Below are 22,773 nucleotides of genomic sequence, written 5' to 3'. Positions count from 1 at the left end.
AAGCATTTGCTAATTACAGGACAACACTCATTGTGAAGACCAGAAGTCCTTTGAGAGAACACACTTTCCCATCTTTTTTGTCTGAGTGCACATGGCATTTCCTAGGGTTATTTCCATGAATTTTCCTTGTGTGCTTTCACTGGGGCCTTCATCCAATTTGTGGTTGAAAATATTAAAGTGGTTGCTTAGAAACGCTGAAGTTGGAAATTTATGAGTTTTCAGAAGGTTGCATTGAAGTGTAGGGGTAGCATATGGTGATCTGACATGTTTTGTTCTCTAGCCAAGGAGAGAGGTAGCCTTCTGTGATCTCTCTAATTATTTCACGGCACTTTAAGACGCCAAGCTGAATTGAGAAAACAGCAAGGCATCAGGGCTAAGAAAAAACAGAATGTACTTTTTTGTATTCAATATTTATGACCAAATTTCTTGTTGTTCTTTTTTTAAAAATTAATTGGAATAGTTTGGGTAATATTAGAGCAGAGGGTACATTTTAAGTAAAGGATAAAATAAAGGCTCATTACTTTGGCTGAAATATAAAGAACATTTGTTAAAATGGAAAGTAAAAAGGCAGCAATAAAATGAAGATATTTTGTAAGGAACAGTTATGGTCCTATAAGTAAACTTTAACATATAAAAGTAGTTTTAATAACTATATAATGGAAGATAATTCAATTTTTTTAACACCTTAAGAAGATTGTAGATACTAGGAAACAGAGTCAAGGAAGACAAATACAAATAAGAAATTAATAAATGATTAAGGAATTGAAGCCCTAGTAATGCATAGGTGTTAATTCGTGTTTTGAACTTGTTCTGGGGGAAATGTCACAAAAATTTGGATGAATGAACTGAATAATTCATTCATCTTTTCATTCTTAAAATGTTTGCCAAGAACAAGTTGTCTCAGGAACCATGTTAGGATCTAGGAATAAAAAGAAGAGAAAGACATGGATTTTGCTGTCATAGGACTTAACAGTTTTTGAGAACAGGCATTTAAGCCAATATGGAACCCCATATGGAAAGTATAATGACATAAATATGTCATGAGGCTTTGTGAACTTAGAGGGACATTTAATATAGTCATGGAAAAAGAGGAAGATTTCAGTTAGGCTAATTACTGCACAGTTCCAAAATATCAGTGGCTTAATAGAGTAGGACTTTTTCTTGCTCATTCATTTCTATGTATTTGGTATACTTGGTGGGGCCCCTTTCACTTGGTGTTTCAAAGATTTCTATCCTATGATTCTGGCATCTCCTAAGGGCTGTCTCCACTGCTGGATCCTGTGCATCAGGCAGGCAACAAGGGACAAGGAAGATGAGGTCTGTTTTTCATGGACTAGGCCAGGAAGCAGACATAGTCTATTGATCACAACTTAGTTATATGGCCACCTTTAACCTCAAGGGAAGCTGTGAACTAGGAGGAGTGAAAATAAGTTTTTTGACTGACTAGATTGACATAGCTTGTGGAGATTTCATCTAGCTGGGCCTTAAAGATTTGAACCTAGTATCCAGGTGAAGATATGGCAAGGACATTCCAGAAAGAAGAAATATCATGATAAAAGACATAGATGTAAAAACCTTATAGGACATTATGAAGACTAGTGTTCTTGGAGTGTACATTTCAGGTGATGATTAATAAGAGATGAAACTCCATTGCTGATGTTTTTTCCTCCATTACACTTTACTGTATATCCATGTGCCTACTTGACATTTATCCTCTGCTCACTTAAGGACGTATCAAATTCGATCTGTATAAAACCATCTCCAAGATCTTCTATTCTGCTTCCTGGCCCTTGCCCCACTTCAAACCTAGTCCTCCTTATCCTATCACACAAATTAAAAAAAACTGGAAATGATCCTTGACATTTCCTTTTTCTAATTCCAAAAAACTAATATATCACTAAATCTTATATATGCTAAAACCAAATTTTTCTTGAATATGTTCATTTTGTTCCATTTCATCTCTACCACTCTATTCTAGATTAACATCATCTATTATCAGATCTATCAAAATAGACACCTAACTCATCTCTCCTTTTGGCATCCATTTTTGCCTCTCTTCAGTCTGTTATATACAGTTATTCATTAGAGACCAGACCCATTACCACCATACTAGTCTGCATTTATTGGATGTTTACAATGTATGTATTATTCCACATACATTGCATCGATTGTCTGATTTAGTCTCCCTATAGCCCTATACTGTAGTGCCTATTCCCATTTCATTTTATAAATAAAGAAACCAAGACTTAGAAGTTTTGGTAGCTTGCCCAATTTCACACAGCTATCAGGCAAAGTAACTTTTAAAAGTCCAGGCAGTCTGTTTCCTGAGCCTTGTTCTAAATCACTATGCTATATTTTCTCTCAGCGTAGACATTTAAAACACTTATTGAATGAATGAATGAATTAATGAATGAATATAATGAAGAAAAAGTGGCAGATTGGCAGGTGCCACATATAATAGAAAGTCATGTTGACACATTTTATCTTGTCCATATATTGGAAAGGAAACATTGAAAAATTTTAAGAAAGCAATGACAAGGGCACGTGGGTGGCTGAGTTGACTGAAATCTGACTCATGATTTTTGGCTCAGGTCATATCTGAGGGTCATAAGATCAAGCCCTGTGTTGGGCTCTGCGCTCAGCTAGGAAGCTGCGTGAGATTCTCTTTCCCTCTTCCTCTGTTCCTTCCCTTGCTCCTCCTCTCTCTTTCTTTCTCTATGTCTTAAATAAATAAATAAACCTAAAAAAAGGGAGAAAGCAGTGACATAGTCAGATCTAGGGATCTGAAAGATGTCTTTATTATGTGCATGTAATATGGAAAGGAAGAAGAAAAGATTCAAAGCAGGGCGTAATTTCATTAGAGTATAAAAGAAATTGGCAAAGGGAATAAAGGACTACATTATATCAAAAAAGCTTTGAGGTTCTTTTAAACTCTTGAGCATATTCCTTCTTTGTCTCCTTTGTCCTCTCATTTCCTTCCCCAATATATCACTTAGTCTAAATGCAACATTAATTGCATTTAAAAAAGACTATTTCAGAGTCAACAGACTTTATAATGGTGAAATGAGACATTATATACAGAATGTCCAATGCAGTTCTTCAAGAAAAGGAAATTCCTTTCTTTACCCTCTTTACATTCCATCCCAAAATGACCTGGAGACAAGAGAGAAATGAATATACAGTTATTACAGTCTTGAGTTTAGACAAATAAGCACAGTTACAAAAGTATTTAAAAAATAAGAATAAAGTGTTCAAGCTTGGAGAAGTTTACTTGGTGACTTTAAAAGATAGAGAAAAGTCAGCAAATGTGTTTTAATTTTGCTTAAGTTTTGCTTATTGCTTAGTTCTGGTCAGAGCTCATGCTTTCAAATGATCCCAAATGGACCTTAAAATATGGATGAATATAGGGATATATGCAAGTAGGAATGGAATGGTATACAGTTTTAACTATTTGTCTAAATGCTTAAAATAAATATAGGATACAAAATCTCTCTCTGTGTGTGTGTGTGTGTGTGTGTGTGTGTGTATGAATAATTAAAAAAGATTTCTTAAACAGAATCTACTCTTGAGATATTTATTCTGATAAACGCAATATGACCCAATGTATCAGTTAAATAATATGTGATAAAATATGTTGGACAAATTCTTTAGTTTCTATTTTAAATGCCACAAATCTATTCACGTATATAGGGCTCAAGATAAAATAGAAGACCTATGTATAACAAGAACATTCAATGAATATATTAGAAAATGTAATCACAAAAACACTAAAGATACAGGTTCTGCAAAATGCTATGCAGTTTTGCTGAGTGTGTAGGACCTGTATTTTCTGAAAATGTAGAGTCCCTCTGTGCATTATTTAACTTTCAAAGCAATGAATTGCAAGGACTGGAGTTACAGAATGATTTCTTTATAGGAGAGAATATGGGGAGTGACACAGAAGGAGACAATGGCAAATGAGAAGGGAAATTTCTTCTCTGTTTCTCTCTCTATAAATGCATATTTCTAGTGCAGGGAGCACACTTAGCTGAATAATTGATAATTTATTAGCATAAGGTTTATCCGGAAAAAAAGAAATGAAAAGACAATTTGCGTGTACTGTTACAATTCTTTTTCTGCATTATTTATTGATTTTTATTTATTTATTTTTCCCAACCCTAACTATATCCAGCTTTATTAAAGATACTTTTCATAAACAATCATGGTATTTCAGGCAGGACATGGGCAGACAGTCAGTAACAGTATGCAACAATTTTCCAACCCCCTTCTTCAATGGACTACCAAAATTAGAAAGCCATAATAAAACCCAATGAAGTCTTCATTTGATGATGCTCTGAACAGGGAAAGTTTGGAGTGAGGGTAGACGTTTCACACTTAGCATGCTGCCTAAGTGCTTTTCAAATGAAAATGGCAGAACTATCAATCTTGAAGATTCATAAACTGAAAACAGAACTCTTTTGAGGGATGCCATCTCCATGGTGACACTGCTAAGTCCAGATTGCGTGACATGCTGGGCACCATTTTTAGAGTGAGGTTCCAACAGGTCTTGGGGTATAAGAGAGTCAAGTCTATGTAGAAGGCAAAGAGGGAGAAGAGGACATAGAAATGAATTTTAGTTTTTCCACACCACAAGGCATTTGTGCCAAGGTGGCTCATGTGTGTCAACATGAAGGAATCCCTCCTTCAGGCAACCAAGAGGAAATTTCTCAAAACTAGAAGGGAGAGGTGTTTCCTCCTGTATCAATCTAGCTTCAGAGATATTCTATTAGTGGCATGTGCCCTTACCCCTGAACAACAATGAAGTGTTCTGTGTGTTAACAACATAGCTGAAAAAAAGTAAAACAAAATCCTGCATTGTTACAAAACTTGATAAAAAATAATATTCAAACTGTACAGTCACCAGAAGTACACTGTTATCAAAAATGCACACACTTGGCATCTTCAGCACCTTTAGCTTTATGTGGCTGGTCTGTTTTGGCCTCTCTGGTTTTTGCAGGGTTATCCTCATCCTTCCCAGCATCAGATTTCCACTTTGTCCCTTTGGGTACCTTCTCTCCCTTTTTCGGAGGAGCCTGGGCTCTGGCTTTCGAGGAACAGGTTTAACAGATAACCTTGCAGATCTTCTCTTGGCTTTATCTCGTTTCACACCTCCTTTGGCCTTTCTCTTGGACATGGTGGTGACAGCAGTGTGAGGGAGGCGCAGGATGCAGGGATACAATAGCGGGCAGGCTTTGGTTGGTCTGGGTGTCATTCTTGCCTCTTCTTCTCATTGCTTGTATTGATTTTTAATATTTGTATTTTTCTTTGTAGCCTTAGGTGATTTACTCACTATTAATAACAGATCAATAAATTCTCATAATTTAAATATTTTCATAGTGATTCTCATGTGAATATGATTATGAACAAATATAATGAGTGAATCATAATCATTTCTTATGTTGGAAAAGTAAGGAAAGATCAATTCATGTTTGGACTTCTGTCATTGGAGAGTGGGTGAAATGGATAAAGAGGCTCAAAAGGTACAAACTTCCAGTTATAAAATAAATAAGTCATGGGGATATAATGTACAACATGGTAACTGTAGTTAATAGTACTGTATTGCATATCTTGAAGTTGCTAAGAGAGTAGTTTTCATCGCAAGAAAAAAAATTTTGTACTATGTATGGTAATGGATTTTAACTACAACTTATTATAGTGATCATTTTGCAATATATACAAATATTGAATGATAATTTCATATGCCTGAAACTAATATAATATTAAATGTCAATTATATCTTGATTAAAATAATAAAATAAAAAGATTATAATTCATAAAAGCCAATTGGATGTGTCAAGAACTTTAAGTTATCAATAAAAGGCAACTATGAAAAAGATTGAAGATTTTATATAGAAGAGACTCTATTGGAAAAAAAATGCCTTTTTTCCCCTGAAATATACCAGTCTCATGCTATGAGAGATAGATATGGCACTAAAATTGTTTTGCTTATTTTAATTGTTAATATTCAGATAGTATATTTTTTAAAAATTGCCTTATTGTACATGGATATATACTTTTAGAGAGAATTTTAGTTTTGAAAATAGTTTTTGAAAAAAAAAGAAAATAGTTTTTGATTCAGGACTATTTTATAGGATATTTAATAAATAATATTTCAAAATGATATACTTTTAATTATTTTCAAATTCTCTGTCACTTATATAATTGCATGGTTTGAACAATAAATTACATGGACACTCCTACTCTTGGACATTCATGTGAAGCTTTACAGGATTCTACTTTCCCCAGTGCGTGCTTTATTGCCTCTTATTGCTTCCACCTGCATTGCTACCACTCCTAGTAAAGAAACAGCTCAGTGATAAAAAGGCAGAGAACTAAAGCCCTCTGTCTTGAACTATGACGTCAGAGTTGGGACCTCTAGGAACTGCAGATTTTCATGACTTTAGCCACTCCCCTTCACAAAAGATCTTCCATTTTTTTCAGGAAAATATTTGGTGCCCCATGATCAGGGAATTAAAGTATGGGAACAAGACCAAATCCTGAAGGAGAACTAGGTACTGTGACTTTGAGCTGTGACCATCAAATTATCTTTTTTTTTTAAAGATTTTATTTATTCATTCATAAGAGACAGACAGAGAGAGAGAGAGAGAGAGAGAGAGAGAGGCAGAGACACAGGCAGAGGGAGAAGCAGGCTCCATGCAGGGAGCCCGACTTGGGACTTGATCCCAGGTCTCCAGGATCAGGCCCTACGCTGAAGGCGGCGCTAAACCGCTGAGCCACCTGGGTTGCCCCAAATTATCTTTTTTGTTTAATATTTGAAAGATGACTTGAGGTATGTGGGAAAATGATGCTATTGGGGAATTTGTGAGAACACATCCACCTTTCCAACTGGCAAACATTAGAATATGTCTTCAATATTATGAAAATTTTAAAAAGGAATATATTTCTAATACCTAAATTGGCAAACACATGGATATATTATGCATCTTCCTTAATATTGAATATAAGTGAGAAAATCCTAAATGATATATGAGCAAAGTAAAAATTTCCTAAAAGTAATCAGCCATCTCGACCAAGCAGAGTTTAACCCAGGAAAATTCAAATACAAATATAGTTCATTTGGCTAAAATATAATGACTATATACGTGTACACACATATAATTATTACATTAAGAGATTTTAAACATGCATCTTGTTTCATCATTTAAGAAGATACTCTCAATATAATATTCATTCCTGATGATTTAGAAATTGAAGACTGTTAGAAAACCAGGAATAGGATATTGAAATAATACATAATGCCTATATTTAACCAAAAATCTGTATTATACTTAACAGTGGCTCACTGGAGTCATTTGTTTTAGAATCTGGAAACAAGCTAATTATTATTCTTCAATAATTTTTTATGAAATCTTTTAAGTAAAATAGGGCATTAACTAGAAAGAGGAGATCTAGGTATTGTATAAAAGGAAATAAAATTTGCTTTGATTGCAGGTGTGAGGTTATATAATAGAAAATATAAAGGAATACATTGAATAACCCCCAAAATTACTAAACAACATCTGTGAATAATGCAAATAACAATCATACATGAAGAGGAAAGCCTCATTGAAAACCACACACACAAAAAAAGAATCCATTTTTTATTTGATAGATAAGAATGGAAACTAGATATGAACTTAAAACACCCTATAGCAATAGATACTTGATTATATATTGGCAAAATAATATAAGGATATGTGTGATTATCTGATTTGTGTTATAGTTTTCTATATCCAATCAACTTATGCAGATAGTTTAGGCATAACTGACATTTAATTCCCTTTAAACTGATAAACAGACAACTATGTCAGGTTGAAAGCTTTGTCTTTGTTGTATAGGCTGGCCTTGCACAATGACTGAACCAAATGAACAGTGGCTTGTATATTTGTCTCCAAAAGCCAAACATGGCTAATACATAATTTCATTCTTTACGGACAAGTAAGAAATCCTTCTATTTTAAAAGAAAAGTGTATTTATTCAACAAATATGTATGAAGTCTTTCCTCTGTGCCAAACCCTGGAGATCCATGATGAGTTAGAAACAGTCTCAGCCTCAGGGAGCACACAGTATTTCTGAAGAGAAAGAAAGCTAATAAACTTAGTAAAATATTGAGGGCTTCAAGGTTTTCTTATGAATCTAAATAAACTCTTATTAAAGTATGGATATTATTCTTTTGGTGGGATTTTTATATAGTCTATAGATGGTAAAATTGATAGGGGAATATCAATAATAGGCCTGCTCATTAAAAGATTGTACAAAGGAAAGGCTGCTGGCATATACTCTTAAAAAGAGTAATTCTTATATAAGACTGAATTAGAGAGAGACATGAATATCTTGTCATAGGTATTTAGGCTACATTTACATTCATTAATAATTATTTTGATTTGACATAAATCTGTCTTGCCTCTTTATCACTATTGTGCTATGGGAGCATCGTGTGATAAAGTGACGTTTGTGTGGGGGGTGGAACACATGCCACAGCTGAGTTCTGACAAGAGATGGGAAGATTGCAAATAAAGAATAATTTTCATACAAAAGGTCACATTCTAGCGTCTTTTGTTTCTAACTTTGGAAGTTATTCTTTTTGGATATGTAGGCTTTACTTTAGACATTTAGCTTTACAATAATATTTGCTATACAGTGATAAAAGGGAAAAAATCTATTTGTGAGTTCTATAGGCTGACATACACGATCATTCAAAAAGAATACATGTATTGTACAGCCAAATATGTAAGACTATATACCTAGGATGCAATTCTGGAAGTGATTTTAAAAAAAGCAATTGGATTACATATTTGATTTTGTACATCTTTATGTCAAAATTTTCTTGAATTCCAAGTTAATTACTCTTTAGAATGGTTTATAGAATGTGAACGAATTCATGATAACTCATAATATTAAAAACATTTATGAGGAGATTTGGAGGGCAAGCACTATTTCTGTCCAGTCATGAGTAGCCACAAATATGGGGTACTGCCCATATATCTGTCTGGCCGTATATTGGGGCTCCCAAACTGATGGTTGCCAAGCCAAATTATCAGGACACAAAGTGTGACAAGCAAGAAGTGTGACACTTCTCTTCAAGGGTACTCCTAGAAGAGAAAGGACCCTTAACCAGTATTCTTTGCTGCCAGTCTGAATTTGAAAAAGAGAAGGCAATGTGAAATTTTACCTTCCTCTCTCATCTTGGCACCAAAGACAGAGATCTGGGAGAGCTGACTTTGGCAAGAATTCTTAGCCTTTGCCAGCTTCTGCCAATTTCCCCAGGATTGCATTTGTAGGCTCAGGAGCCAGTTGGATGTCCCATCAGGTCTCATTCTGGTCACCAGAGATTATAGAGGAGGAAAAATAAGTTTCCCTCTGCTTTTTATAGTGAGTGCCTGGCTGAAACCCCTTTGCTTCGAGGGTACCTCATAAATGGATAAGCTTATATAAGATATTTAAAAGTTCTATACTATGGCCACTGCAATTCAGGATTATCTTTGGTAAGACTAACCTACTTCAGCCTCAAGATTTTATTCACCTGAGGCCTCACACTGGACGCAGAATGCTCAAATAAAGTCTAAAAGCTCATAATGCAAAAGCCATAGAGGTAGGATTCAGGATCTGAGAGGGACTTACCCATGACTTTCAGAGACGGCAAGAAAGCAGCAAGCTCAAGGAGCTCAAGAGATACCTACATATGGCTGTTCAAGCTCCTGGGGGCCATTTGGTATCTCCTTGGGTTCCCTCTTCTGACACCTGAGCCGTTAAAAGAAACTGAAGCATATCAAAAATTTTAAGAGTTCATTTGCTAAACCAAATTGGGCAGCACCAAACCAGAAGTGGTTAGGAATGCTCCCTGGGGAGACAATTCTTTGCTTTGCTATGGGCTCAAAATCTGCAATTATTAATTCATAAAATACTTGCTGAATGACAAGTGCCAGCATTAAGCCTGGGGTTGAGGATTTAAAGATAAGAAGTCTTTGCCCTTAGGTAGCTTACAGTCTAATTGATTGTAAGACTCAAAAGTGGGAGGTCACATGTGAATTAAATGAAAACCAGAGACCAGAAATCTTGCCCTGTCTCTGAGATTGTACGTGTGTGGTGCAGCTTCATGTATAAAGAGTTTTCTTTCTCTTAGTACACAAATTGGTTAAGTCTTCTCCTTCTGAAGGTGGAAGCAATTCTGGATTCATGCATCCAACTCCATTTCACTCTCTGCTTAAATTATTTTAGGAGGACATCTCTCACTCCTAAACTATCTTTCATTTCTACAAAAGGATGCTGATGCTGAGTAGATAGGAACTCAGAAGAAAATTAAAATAAGGTTTCAGTTATTCAAACACTGAATGTGATGGACTGAAAAGCTGTTATGAGACTTGCATGCACCTCACAGCTAGGTCAGCAGGTCAAGTTCAGCAAGGCTGATGATGACCCATGTGCCTGACTTAGCACTAATTGGACATTTCCTCTGTGCAGGTGTCCAGAAGAATGATTGGGCTAGAACTAGGACTGATTTTTTTGTACATACTTTTCTTTTTCTTTCTTTCTTTTTTTTTTAAGATTTTATTTATTTGACAGGGTAAGAGAGAGAGAGAGAGAGCTCAGAAGCAGAGGGAGTAGCAGAAGGAGAGGGAGAAGCAGGCTCTGCCAAGCAGGGAGCCTGATTTTGGCTCAGTCACAGGACCCTGGGATCATGACCTAAGCCAAAGGCAGATGCTTAACTGATTGAGCCACCCAGGCACCCCTGTGTATACTTTTCAAATTGGTATATTTACTGGTCCATAAAAGTTCAAATATAAGTACAAAACATTCTAAAGAAACTGATGTATGCAATTAGAAAATTTCTCTGTACAAATGCATATGTTAGCTCTTCTAATAATTAGCTTCAAAATAACTATATGAAAGAAAATACTTAGTAAATTATAGTAATAGCTCCTACCACCATTCACATAAAATGTTGAAATAACAAGGAAATTAAGAATTGGCCTGGATAACTGTCCTTCCTTATTCCAACCCATAAGCCACATCAGGGGGACAAAAGGCCCTCCACTGAACACTCTCCCACTCGTGCCTCCAATAATTATACTGTATGAACGTAGACCTTTTAAAGAAATGAGTGGGAAAAATCTGTCCCAATTTAGTTGAGAAACTGAATAGATGATGTTTGATTTATTTTTTCCTATTCAAAGTAAATTAGGGTTAAACTAGAATAGTCATTACCATTATATAAATTGTATCTGTAATAAAGTATCAGTTTTAGGATGGTTGGGAGGACCTTGCAGACCTGGACCACACTTTGACAAAGATTCTTATATACATTTATACATTTAGGTATATATATATATGAACTTAGCTGCTAGCTTCAATCTGACATTCCTATAAGACTTAGCCATAAATCCCATCAACATGAACATTTAAAAAAATCAGTAGTTAATTTTCTTTAATGCGTAGCAGTGGAAATACTGCTCAAACTAAGTATCTTATACTTTATTTAATTGAACCCTCCCATTTGCAAATTATTTACCAAAAAGGTTATGTTTGAGAACATAAAAAATATTAACTGATAAAAGTATCAAACACTGCTAGCAAACCAGAAAAACTGTTGTTTCATATTATTAAACTACTAACGGACAGTACAACTAAATTATTTTTCTGACTAAATGGGTATTGAATTTTTTCTTTTTTTTAATTTAAATTCATAGCCACATATAGTACATCATTAGTTTTAGGTGTAGTTTTCAATAATTCATCAGTTGCATTTTCTATTTAATACAAAGGCAATAATGAGTTAAAGTGTGCAAATGCCTTGGAGTTCTCAGAAGAAAAGTGCAATGTAAATATAATCATGATAAGAATAATCATTAACATTTTAATATCATAAAGTGTCCTCCTGTAAGCTGATTCTTCGTTATTGATTTAAGAAATGATACTCCCAGATAATTTTTTTACATCAAACATCTTGGACATAGTAATCTCTTGTAGTTCTAATTACAATGAAAGCTGGGTCATAGGGATGCCTGGGTGGCTCAGTGGTTGAGCTTCTGCCTTCAGCTCAGGTCGTGATCCTGGGATCAGGGGACCGAGTCCCGCATCAGACTCCCCACAGGGAGCTTGTTTCTCCCTCTGCATCTCTCTCTGTGTCTCTCATGAATAAATAAACAAAATGTTTAAAAAAAAGCCAGGTATTTATTTTGTATTTAAGCTAATTTGGATTTTTTCATGGGAGGAAATATAAGTAAATGCCCAATGTCTTTTAACTTTTCCACTGCATGTTATAATCGGTCCCTTCATGTAGTGATCAAGCCATCTGCTTTTCTTCTCCTCCCCTCTTACAATAGCACATAGATACATAAGCCAGTGGAAGTGGCCTAAATAGCTGTGACATCAGAGGGAACTGCCAATCCTGTACCCATGTGGCATCCTTTGGTAAGTGGTCAGCTTCCTGGGTTATTAGGGGCCTTTTGGAGCCAAAGTCTAAGGAGAGGAATTTAGGAACACACATATCACTTTCTTGATCTCCTCTCCCTTATTCTTTATACCAACTCTCAGTCTAGAAAAAGCAGTCTCTTCTTTCATGTCCTTTATATTGACCTCCTTCAGCTATCTAGCTGCAAGACTTCTGCCTTGCAGCTTCTAGGTGGAAGAGATAACAGCTCTTCTAAAGGAGATCCAGTAACACCAGCCAGTCTTGGGCTTTCAAATGTGAAAGAATGCAAAATGATTACCAGGATATTTGGCGTGTGGGGGGGAATCTTCAAACAATAGGCTAAATGTGCAAGACTACTATAGTTTCTCTGAGTAACTATCTGCTTCCCAGAAATTAAAAATTAATATTCTTTCTCTTTTCATTTCTCGTCCAAGAAATTGTGTTCTCCCTATAGATAGGGGATGCCTTAGGCCAACAAAGTGAAAGTCAAATATATAAAGACAGAAAGCACATTAATACTTTTTTAATTAACTTTAATATCACACAATCTTTGAGCTTTTAAAACTTGGTTTAGTTGTAAGGTATTCTATTTTGAAAATGTAAAATGCATATTTGACTCAAGATAAAATGGTAAGCATTTACACTGTATGTGTGGACTCATTTCTCTGTGCAACACACATCTCTGAAAACCACATTCTTTATTGTGGAATTCAAATTAGTTGTATATTCTTTCGGGGCACATTCTTCTTCCTCTCCTATCCTGTTTCTCCCCTTTTAGTTTTACCCTTTTTTAAAAAAAGAATTTATTTATTTATTCATGAGAGACACAGAGAGAGAGAGGGAAAGGCATAGGCAAAGGGAGAAACAGGCTCCCTGTAGGGAGCCTGATGTGGGACTCAATTCCAGGACCCCAGGAACACGACCTGAGCCAAAGGCAGATGCTCAATCGCTGAGCCACCCAGGTGCCCCTAGTTTTACCTTTTTGCTTGAAGTTTTTTTTTTTAAGATTTATTTTTAAAAAATTATTTATTAGAGAGAGAGAGAGAGAGATGCAAAGACACAGGCAGAGGGAAGAGCAGGCTCCATGCAGGGAGCCTGATGTGGGTCTCCAGGATCACGCCCCATGCCAAAGGTGGCACTAAACCGCTGGGCCACCTGGGCTGCCCTTTGCTTGAAGTTTTAAAGTCTACATTAGTCTCTGTTTTCCATACTATTTCTCACTTAGGTTAGCATTAAAAACCCCAATAAAATTTTCTCCCCCTCTAGTTACACTCTCTTCTAGCATTTCAATTTTAATTGAATCAAATGAATGTACTGACATTTATTACTCACAGGGTGCTGCTGTCTGCATAATGTTCTAGTTCAGGATTTTGTTTTTCACATATTTGCATACTTCTCCCTCCTATCCAGCAATCCATGTAATGTAACTATACCAAATCTACTTCTAATCTCATTTTCTACGGGAAGAATCCACTGGTTAATACTAGTCCACTGAGGTCTTACTTTTACTCTATTAATCTATATCATCTATTTGATTCATTATTTATTATGGAAGACTCAATTTTAATAATTTTGATGAATCATTTTTTAATTAGTTAAATTAAGATCTATTTCCCACAGTTTACACAGGGAGATATGACTTGTATATTGGGTGCATTCCTATTTAAAAAGTCTACTCTGGGGCTTGTTCTGGTTTGGCCTTTGTATAATTTCTTTTGCCTTTATTCTATACTCATCACTCCTCATTCCAATTCGTTTGTTCCCAACAACTTTAAGAACTTTTTTTTTTGTGATAGTAAAAATACTTTATAATACAAAGGATTTGATGGACTAGAAAAAATAAATCTTTCCTATTTTTATATTTCTTACATTATTCTGCCCTGCAATGCTCATTCTGTTGTGTCTCTTGTCTCAACTCCCATTATATAGCTTCTCACTGTTTTCTCTTTTTCAATTATTTGGTCCCTATTCATCTCTTGATCATAAACCTTCCTAAGGCTTCTATACTTTATTTAGTCTATTATGTATCACTCAAATATATCTCTAATACCTTTATACTTTAGCATAATGGGATTCTATCTGACAAAGTTGTTGATATACAATTTGTATTCTTCATAGTTATATTTTTATCTCTGATTTGAATGAAAACTTTATGAAAGTATGGATATCACCTATTTATTTTATAAATTCATGGACATTAACAGAAATTCTCTAATCTCTTTCCACAATGCCCAGGAACATTTATTATTGTCAACAGAGTAGGCATTCTGGGAAATTAATATTCATCACTATTATCAAGAACAAAGTAAACAGTATTCCAGATTCATAGTTTCTAGTTTAAAAGAGCTTTTCATATGCTGTTGGTTCTATCTGAAGTGGCCTTTCCAGTCATGCAAATGTATGATTGTCTTTGAAGATTCAGCATAGTATCATTTCCTTTGTTAAAACCTCATGTCCACTTCCCTCCCCAAAACCAAGCTGTCTTTCATATCCCACTTTGATTAATGCCCAAAGCTTAACAAAGCTTGTCCTCCAATAACTGTATGTTTTACAGTGTAACGTGTTTTTCTGTTACGCATCTGCTCTTCTTCTGAGACTATGAACATTAAGGCTAAGCACTATGGTGTTATTCATTTTTGTATCGTCAGTGACCAGAAAAGAGTATATATTCAATAAATATTGAATAAATCACTGGTACTCAGATGAAGCTATTTTGACAAGGTGGCATTTGGTTATAGTAAACAGTCAAAGCAAATCTTCAGAATGAAAATTATTGGGGACTTTGTTTCCTCATGAGTGCAGCTTGTTTCCTTCACCTATTCACATTTATACATATTTCACTGCATTTGTTATTTCCTACATACTTTGCCCTTGGCTAAAGGGAATATAAAGGAAGGGAAAAGAAATGTTGGGAAATATCAGGAAGGGAGACAGAACATAAAGACTCCTAACTCTGGGAAACGAACTAGGGGTGGTGGAAGGGGAGGAGGGCAGGTGTTGGAGGGGAATGGGTGACGGGCACTGAGGCGGACACTTGACAGGATGAGCACTGGGTGTTTTTCTGTATGTTGGTAAATTGAACACCAATAAAAATTAATTAAAAAAAATAAATCTGTTTGGAAGCACAATGGAGTACCTTGATAATGGATAAAACAGTACTCATAACTAGACTACCTTCTTTTGGTTTGTGTTTTCTTTGTGAGAAAGTGACATGAGCTAGGGAGTTCTCTCTGGATATTTAGAATGTGTTACCTGGTCACTTTGGGATACCTGGAAAGGTACAGATCAAATCTTAAGTATAATGTAAAAACAGAGGTTCAGCCATTTTTTTTTCTTGGAACTTTAGCATGAGAATTATTCCTTAATGCTTACAACAAAGGATAAGCTATACATGTTAGCTAAAATATCTTGGTTTTGTTTAAAATGACAAAGAATTTTTTTATAAGTTTTTTTTTAATTTTTATTTATTTATGATAGTCACACAGAGAGAGAGAGAGAGGCAGAGACACAGGCAGAGGGAGAAGCAGGCTCCAGCACCGGGAGCCCGATGTGGGATTTGATCCCGGGTCTCCAATATCGCGCCCTGGGCCAAAGGCAGGCGCTAAACCACTGCGCCACCCAGGGATCCCCGACAAAGAATTTTTTAATAAAAAGTAAATATGAAGTAATATTGATAATACATAAATTTTGGATGTGGAGGAAATTTCCACTTCCAGCAATATGGCAAACTAGACTACCTGAAAAACCTTAACAGAAAGGAAGAATGATAGATAAAAACATATATAATACATACACAATAAAGTTCAATACATGAACATTTAAAGAAACTCATGGCTGACTTTACTAGGAAAAAAGGACAGCATTAAGGATCAAATAGAAAAAGAAAATACCTTGAGAAGAAGAGATGTGAGCTGATGCTGAGCCTTGCCAGTGCTTGTTATCCTGAGAGTAGCCAGTCTGAGTAACTAGGATATTGAGTTTTAATACCCAAGACACAGAAAAGAGAGTTGTAACTGAGAATCAATTTAGCTAACTTACTAATGCCAGAACTCTCATCTAACTACCTGTAGAGAAGTAGTAGGCTAGGAGAAAAAAATCCACCCCCTGGAAAAAAGAGATGACTTGAAAGATTGATTTTTTTTTTTTTTTAGTGTCCTGTAGGTTGAATTGTTTTCCTGTTATAATTCATAAATATAGGTTTGAGATTTCAATTTACCCTACCTGTAAGATCTGGTAACATTCAGATAAGGAATTAATACAAAAGTGTTCAAGGCCCATAAAACCCCTAGAAAGACTATTAAAATAAAAAATGTACCAAAGTTCTGTTTTAACCCAAGCTATTGAAGAGTCCAAAAGGTAAAGCTCCAGTGAAGATTAGTTTAGTACAAGATTATATGAAAAAACACAAAGAAACAATACAATATAAGCAAGAGTCAGTAGGTTCAGAGTAGCACTATCTTCTGATCCTGTTACCTAATAGAAATACTGGGGAAAAACTATTAAATATTTTTAAAATGACAAAAAAATCATAGGTAAATATTTATAAAAATAGGTATTGAGCAAGATACATGACCAAAAGACCTATAGTTTTGAAAAAAGTCAAAGATTTTGAGAAATTAAAAGATACTTTCTTTAAAACTATACTGATAAGATGGTTTTATGTTATTATATATATCCAAATATATTACTCAGAAAGAGAAATATAGAGATAAAGATATAGAAAACCTAAGACATCTATTAGATTGATAAATTCAACATTCAATTTGTAGATGTTCCTTAGCTTAGCTAAAGACAGAAAGTAAAAATGCCTATTCAAAAGATAATGTCTGATAATTTTAGTATTGATGAATGACAGAAATCCTCTGATTTAGGAAACACTGGAGGCAAGAGAAGTTGAAAGAAAGAAGGAAAGAGAGAATGAAAGAAAGTGAAAGCATGAAAGAAGAAAGATCATATATAGGAATTCAAGCAAAAGAGAAACAACAGAATATAAAATAGAGAAGATCTGAAGGATGAAGAAAAATACATTGTTTATGGAAGAACAGCATTAGATTGGTAGCACTAAAAGAAGCCAGCATATAATAATAATATGTTCAGAATACTGGGAGAATTTAATTCTAAAACTAGGCAGCTAGGCTATCTGTAAGGATAAAGAAAAAAACTTTTTTGTACTATATTGCATATTTAAAAGGTGCAAAATCTTAAAAGTTCTCATCCATGGGAAAAAAAATCGGCAACAGTGTGTAGTAATGGATGTTAAAAGATTTATTGTGGTGATCACGTCACAATATTTACAAATATTGAATTGTTATGCTGCACAATTGAAACTACTATAATTGTACGTGTCAATTATATCTCAAGAAAAAAATTTCAGACACGAGCAGAGTTTTCCACTAACAAAACCCACTGAGAGGATTTTTGAGAGTAATCGCTACACCCAACAAACATGGGGCTCAAACTCACAACCCCAAGATCAATTGTCAAAAGCCCTGCTGACTGAGTCAGTCAGGCACTGTCCCCACTGAAAGGATTTTTAAAAGGCTTTTTGAAAAGAGGTATAACGAACTCAGAAGTGAGAGGTGAGAAGCAGGATGAAATGAAAGTGTTGCCATAAAATGGACCAATGAGGCCAATAAAATAGAGAATCAAGAAAGAAATTGCACTTAGTCTATTATTACACAGGTGACATTGCAATGATATAGAGAACTGAGTCAATGGATATCCATATTGAAAAGTTACATCCTGGCACCTACTTCACTCCATACACAAAATTCAATTTCGGGATTAATCTAATATGTAAAAAGTAAACCAAAAAAATAAGGTTTTTGAGAGAAGACATAGCAGAGTATCTCCATAACCTTAAGAGTTGGCCAAGATTTGGCACTATGTTAATTATACTGGAATTAAAAAAAAAAGAGGCATTTGTCTACTCATTCATTCATGTACCCATTCTACAAAGATTTATTGGAGCTGCAGACAACGTACTAAGAATTTAAACCGAGTAACACAAAGTTTTTATTCACGGAAGCATTGGACGAAACAGACAAGTAGCTCAGGACTTCCAGGCCATTATGAAAGGAATGTACTATGTAATGTAAGATCTTTTGGATATAGGCAGTCGAGACTACTCAGTGATTTTTCAGACCTGGGCCACAACTCGAGTGGTAAAGGAGTAGATGTTAATTAAAATAATGTTTCCATGGCAGAAGGAATAGTGATCGTGAAGCTCCCAGACATGAGATAAAATTAATTAGCACAATAGTTTGGAAAATTGCACGCCTTCATCTACTGAATCCCTTGAGTTTATTTAAATAGATTGTAAGATTCATAAGGTATGAATTCTAAAATACTCAGAAGAAATAGGCACATTTCTTCAATTTGGTTTCTTAACTCCTCTGTGCTTCTTATGTCTCTTACCATGCCACTTTTTAACATTGACTCTGGTATTTCTACCAGCTGATTCCCTTTTCAGCTGGAATTTTATAGTATCTTAGGTAAAGTTTTATATATGCTAAGCAATGACTGTGAATCTTTTTTGGGGGGGGATATCATAAAGAAAGCTCCAGAACTTTTTTGTCCTCACACCACCTCAGTCATTGCCTGTGCAAAACAAAAATCAATTTCTATATTTTTATATAAATTTCCTTAGCTGAAAAGTTCACAAATTGAGCTAGATATTCTGTTTGTTTAGATGGTCTTGGTTGGTACACTCTTTAGCTAACCCACCTACAAGTGGGCTGTTTCTATAATGAAATGAAAAATGAAATGACATGAATTAAAAGTGTTGTGATGTGTTCTGATATCCATTCCAGGGGCCTGTGATTCAGGTAGATATTTTTGGCAATGTTCTACAAAGTTGGAAAAACATTGCTCTGTGGGTTTCTGAAAAACATTTTAGATTTTTCTCATGTGCATCATGCTAGTAGCAACTTCTAATCAGCAGGAAACACAGGGCATGAGCAATTTATCCATTAAGGCAAGTGAAAAAGAGAGACTTGCTGATGCTTAGAAGTGATATTTTTTACATTTTGGTCAAAGATTATTTCTCATAAATGTTTTAACATATTCTAAGCTGGAAGTATTTTGGTTCAATTGTTAGTAAGGTAACAAAATCTCAATGTTGTTAATATGAATTTTTAAAACAACTCAAAAATAGCTATGAATATTTTTCCCAAGACTACTTAAGAGTCACTTTTGAATTGAGATGTCAGAGTTTTAAAATAATTTTTGAAAAATAAGAAAAATATTTAAGCTTAACAAATAATCTAGAAATAAAGTTTAAAAACCAAAGAACAACAGAAAAAAAAAACCTCAAATGTTAGAAATCTTCTAATTTAATTTTAAATTAGAATTTTAAAACCAGAACTTTGAGGTACAGTTATATTCATATCTCTACCTAGTTTTCTGCATTATTTTCCCAAATTTTTATTTTGAAAAACTCAAATACATGTAAGAGTTATAAGAATACCACATTCGCCAGAGGATAACAATTACATTTGCTTTATCTTCCTCAAATATTTCAGCATGTACTTTCGAAAAGTCAGGATATTCTTCTAATTTACCATACTAAAATTATTACAATCAGGAAATATACAGGAAATATAACATTGAAAAATATAACAATTTATAGTCTGTATTCAAATTTCTCCAATTATCTGAATAAAATCATTAATAGATTTTTTGATGAAGAGTACATTAGGAATAATACATTGTATTTATTTATTTTCTTTAGTCTGTATAAAGTAAAGCTTTGTTAACTATTAATTTGTATGAAAGCTAAATTTATTACACCTAATTGAAGTAGGAGAGACACTGTCTTTTTCTTTTTCTTAATTTTTCTTTTTTTAATCTTTTTTCCTTTTTCCTTTTTTTTTTTTTTTACAAACCCTTGTGTCGAGGGCTGACTTTCAATAGATCGCAGGGAGGGGAGACACTGTCTTGACAGCATCTTAACAGTATCTCAAACCAGAGTGAAGGTCAAATGGTTCTAAATAGGAAGAATGCCCTTCAATATGGATTAGTGAAATTTTTTTCTCATAATTTGATTGAAGTTAAACATTTTTTTCCAGGTATATCACAAAGGTGATTTTTTTTGTCCTCTGTACAGAATACAATGTCATTTGTTCTGTTATCGGTGACACGTAGCTTGATCATTTCTATAAGGTGTTATCTCTCAGATTCATTCATTGCACAAGTTCTTTCAAGTAAATAATTTGTAGGGAGAAACTTTATGGGGATAGGACCATCACGTTCTGCATATATTACTAATATTACCAGCACTCATTATTTCTTTATTATTTTGAGAGGTGAAAAATAATACATTTTAAGTTCTATAATTCTTTCAACATTTGTTAAATTGATATTTGTCCATAAGGAAGAGCTTTTCATTTTCCTTGCTTTGTAACTGTAATTATTTAACAACAATATAGACTTTAATTCCTTTCTTATTTCAATGAATTATGTTTTTATTTATATTAATATCCAAACAGTCCTCTATTTGGCCAGCAGGAGCCTATTCAAGCTCGCTTCAGGATCTTTTTGACATGTTCCCATCATTTTTTAAAGGAATTCCTTATTTTCTGTGACAAGGAGACCTAGCCTTAATTTACACTTTCCTTGCCTTAGCCCTGGAATCAGCATTTCTCCAAGCAACCAGCGTTTTTACTCCTATCCATTTTCATGCCATTGTCACCAGCCCTGAAGGGAGTCAATTTCATTGGTTTCAGATTTTCGCTTCTTGTATTTATTTTTTCAAAATTATGGCATTACTTATTAAATATTTCTACTCATCTCTCTTATCCAAAAAAGCAGTGCATTTTATAGATACTTTGTTGAACTTAATTTTTTTTTCATGAAAGAGCCAGTCCTGGAAATTACTACAAGTGAATTCATAGGAACTTCCTTTATATTTTTGTTTAAACCTGCATAGTACTTTATTTTGTGGTGAACAGTCATTTATTCAGTCAATCTTCAATTTGTGGGTTATATTTTTAAATTGTATTTTTGTAAGTGTTTCTTCAGGGTAAATTCCTAAAGTGGGATCTTTACGAGAAAGGCTAAACACTTAGGAAGATTGTTGGATACTGCCACAGTTTTCCCACAGAACTAGATCTATTTTGTATTTCATACCAATAATACATAAAGTTGTTGTTCCCACTGCTTTCAAATAGAATGTGTTTCCAAACTTTTGTTTTTTTATCTATCTAATAAATAACATATGGACTCTTAGTATAGATTAAGTAGAGATTAACACACATTTTTAAAAAATCATGAAAGATTAAATATCTTTTTGTATGTTTAAAGGTCACTTGTATGTCTCTTGTGTCTCTTTTTGTAAGCTATTATTTTGCTCTTATTTTTATTTTTTATTATTTTCCCTAGTAATTTAAAATATTCTTTAAATATTTAAATATTTAAATCACACCCATTAGCTGTGATAGGTGTGGCAAATATTTTTCCTTCTATGATAGATGTTTTGTTTCAATGTTTCTTTTGGGGGGCAGCCCGGGTGGCTCAGTGGTTTAGCGTCGCCTTCAGCCCAGGGCCTGATCCTGGAGTCCCACGTTGGGCTCCCTGAATGGAGCCTGCTTCTCCCTCTGCCTATGTCTCTGCCTCTCTCTCTCAATCTCTGTGTCTCTCATGAATAAATAAATAAAACATTTTTTTAAAAAAATGTTTCTTTTGGGGAGGTGGAAGGGGGAAGAGCATTCAGAATTTTTTTTTCATTTTTTTCTTTTAAAGATTTTATTTATTCATAAAAGACACAGAGAGAGGGGCGGACATAGGCAGAGGGAGAAGCAGGCTCCCTGCAGGGAGACTGATGTGGGACTCAATCCCAGATCATGGGATCACAACCTGAGCCAAAGGCAGATGCTCAACTGCTGAGCCACCTAGGCATCTCCAGAATTTTTTTTTCATATTTCATTTTATCGTATTGGAATTTTGAGTTATAGTTAGGTTTTTCCCCCCTAGCTTATAAGGAATAAGGTTATTACTTATTACTTCTTACTTACAAAAGCACTTGTGTTTTTTCTTTAGTAATTGTATGGATTTATTTTCTGTATTTAGATCATGATCTATTTGTTCATTTTTTACTTTTTCTTTTCTGATTCTTACAGATCTTAATTGTTTCTTCTAATCTAACTTCACGGGCAATACTTAAATGTATTCTGAAGTAAGAGTGGGGATAAAAACTATTGTTGCCGTGTTCCTGAATTCGATGAGGATGCCTCTATTTCTCCCACGTTAAGATGCTGGCTTGAGGGCTGAATATATAGTGCTATATGTATGTGTGTATATTTCTATATTATTGAGTAAATTCT

General features: G+C 34.4%; 2 pseudogenes; one reads left to right on the top strand and one right to left on the bottom strand.

The window, feature by feature from the left end:
- The window catches only part of LOC121498492, a 239,195-nt pseudogene that overhangs the window by 160,074 nt on the left and 56,348 nt on the right, over window positions 1-22,773 (top strand).
- Window positions 4,917-5,173, bottom strand: LOC121498597 (annotated as a pseudogene).

The sequence above is a fragment of the Vulpes lagopus genome, chromosome 9 (assembly GCF_018345385.1).
Source record: "Vulpes lagopus strain Blue_001 chromosome 9, ASM1834538v1, whole genome shotgun sequence".
NCBI lineage: Eukaryota > Metazoa > Chordata > Mammalia > Carnivora > Canidae > Vulpes > Vulpes lagopus.
The sequence above is the reverse complement of the archived record's forward strand: the minus strand, read 5'-3'. Positions and strand labels throughout refer to the sequence as shown.